Here is a 3,021-nt window from a genome sequence, read left to right as displayed (position 1 = left end):
AATTATTTCTACCGTGGAAACTAGTAAACACCACAAATCAGGACCTTTTTCCTTTTTTTTTCTAGAGAGCTGATTGTTAAACATTTACCAGCACACTACTGCTCACAGACAAGATGTGATGAGAAAGCAGGATTTACGGAGTTTAATGAGTCTTAGAGGTGAATTTATCCTGGAAACTATCTCCTAATCTATGGAGGGTAAGCTCTTTTGTAATCGCCACAAATTTTGATGGAAAGGAGACAAATTCTGTGATTCAATAAAGGTGAAGCCCTAGATTGAGAGGTCTTTGTAAAACTAGATTTCCTAAGGGATGACACACTCATGGGTTTAACTTGGGAAAATAAAAGTGCTCTCGGGGGAAGACTGTGGAGGTGTTTCTGGATTGGCTTTAACTTTGAGAGGAAAGGAAGAAAAATGAAAAAAAAATGTCTACCTTAAGAGGTTCTAACTAATTACTGCTAACGCTAAATGCTTATGAGAATATGGAGCAACAGGAAGTCTCCTTCATTGGTGGTGAAAATGCAAACTAGTATAGCCACTTTGGAAGACAGTTTCTTACAAAACTGAACATGCTTTTACCCTGCAATTCAGTAATTGTGTTTCCTGGTATTTACCCAAATGAACTGAAAACTTATGTCCACAGAAAAATCTGCACACTGATGTTTATAGCAGCTTTATTCATAATTGCCCACACTTGGAAGCAACCAAGACGCCCTCCAGTATTATCAATGAAAAAAAAATAGCAAAAACAAACAAAAAAAACCAAAAGAAACTTGTGATACATCCGGACAGTGGAGTACTATTTAGCACTGAAAGGAAATGAGGCATCAAGCCATAAAAAGACATGGAGGAACTTTAAATGCATATTACTCAACAAAAGAAGCCACTCTAAAAAGGCTGTATACTATATGATTCCAACTATATTAGATTCTGAAAAGGCAAAATCCTGGAGACAGTACAGTGATAAGTTTTGCCATGGGTTAGAGGGGAGGGAGGGATAAATAGGCAGAACACAGGGTTTTTAGGGCAGTGAAACTACACTGTATGATACTATAATGGTGAATATATGTCATAATGCAGTGAGCCCTAATGTAAACTATGGACNACACACACACACACACACACACACACACACGCACCACAAAGGGTGCATTCTTTGCTATTTGTGTTTATTTTCATTTACCTTGAGTGTTTCCCAGAATGCTGTGGGTTTTAGAGAAAAACAGTTTGATTTCAAGTCCTGGTTGTGCTACTTATTAGTTGACTAACATTGAACAAAATACTCAAACCGTGAACGAATTTCTGTTTCCTCATCAGGGAAATGAATATTTACCTAAGAACCATTGCAGAGATTCGATGAGGTAACATGAGCAAAACATCTAGCATATAATAGACACTCAATAAATTACAATCTCCCCCACAGCCGTCTGATTCTTCTGCACCATTTTGGAATCAGCTGAGGTCCCAAGAATGACAGACAAACAACATTCTTCTCACCTGCTAATAATAAGCTGCTGTTGCACTGAATAAATTGTAATAAAATTGTTGCTCCTGTCTATCACCCTATTGTGAGAGTCTGAGAAGCAGCACCTGTGTTTAATTCACCAGGCCAGAGTCATCAACATATTAGAAACTCTGTACGCTTGTCGAATAAATTAATAATCTCCAAAAAAACAACTGTCTTTTATTTTCTACAGTCTTCTTTTTCTAGCTATTAAGGATGGCTGGTCAAAGCTACTTTAACTTGAAGCTAACACTCTGTCTGCAATAATGCTTCTATTCTGAAATAACACACACACATTGAAATATGTGTGTGTGTTAATACACATAAATTAGTTGTTCACTGCAGTGTGATATTAGTTAATTTTGAAATTGCATTATAGATTTCTAAATTAAAGAGACTGCCTGCCTGTCACTCACAGCCCATACAATGAACGCCAACATCAGGCATCACCTTTTTCTGGCTTTGCCAGACTGAAGGTCATTATCAATTGCTGTTTAATCAGCCAAGTCATGCATCTAGACAAAGGTTAACTGAGCATGGACCAATCTGACTTCCTTTGTCATCACAAGACAATTTGCGGCTTAATAAAGCTCCTCTGATTGCACTTAACAACACCTGCTTTAAAATCCAGCCTCATTAATAGCACACTAATGAGTTAGGGATCTTCTGGCAAGGGCATGATCAAAGACAGATGATTCGCTTTCTGTTTAAGTGACCTAAATAACATAAAACCAAACCTCCCAGTTTCCTTTAAGGAAAGTCTTTTTGGAGAAAAGTTATGAAAGCTGTTGGCATTTTCAGACATGGTTAAAAAAAAAAAAAGATAGGTAAGAGTCATCCTTTGGCTTTTTAAAATTGTAATATGGAACCATAGTGAACAATAAATAAATTGAGCCACACCCAGTCCTAGACCTTTGAACTCACAGCCTAAAACACAATATAGCCACTGAGCAAGAAAGCGAAAAGACGAAAAACTCATAAAACAAAAAGGGAATTTTGGAATCTTTATGGAGGCAGTATATTAATATAAAGACCTTTTTTTAAGAAGCAGCTTTGTTATTAGAATAATAAAATTGATTTGACCCTTTTACATGCTCTGGAGTTTTGGAGTTTAATGTTAACTTACTATGTGATGTCAGACAAGTCATTTGTTATTCTGAATGGAACTACTACAGAGCATTCTGATTCAATACAACCACTGGCCGAACTCTGAACACTGAAAATCTTGCACCTTTCTTTTTGCATTTCTGTAATTATTCTATCTGTACTAGCAGTGTCAGTCATTCTTGCTTGTCTGCCTGCCAATGGCTTTCGGTAAGGAGAACAGCTCGGCCACAATCTCTGCTATAAAAACTAGTGAGTAAATAGAACCCACTGTCAGAACCCAAGCAAGGACCAGCAAATCACAGTCCTGCCAGTGACCAAAGGTTGTGGTTATTAACCAAAGTCTTCTCAGAAATGGAACGGAACTGGAAGTCCAGATAGAATAAGGAGGTTGGGAGAGAGGAACTGAAAAA

This window comes from Hipposideros armiger, unplaced genomic scaffold (genome assembly GCF_001890085.2).
Source record: "Hipposideros armiger isolate ML-2016 unplaced genomic scaffold, ASM189008v1 scaffold_104, whole genome shotgun sequence".
Lineage (NCBI taxonomy): Eukaryota > Metazoa > Chordata > Mammalia > Chiroptera > Hipposideridae > Hipposideros > Hipposideros armiger.
The sequence above is the reverse complement of the archived record's forward strand: the minus strand, read 5'-3'. Positions refer to the sequence as shown.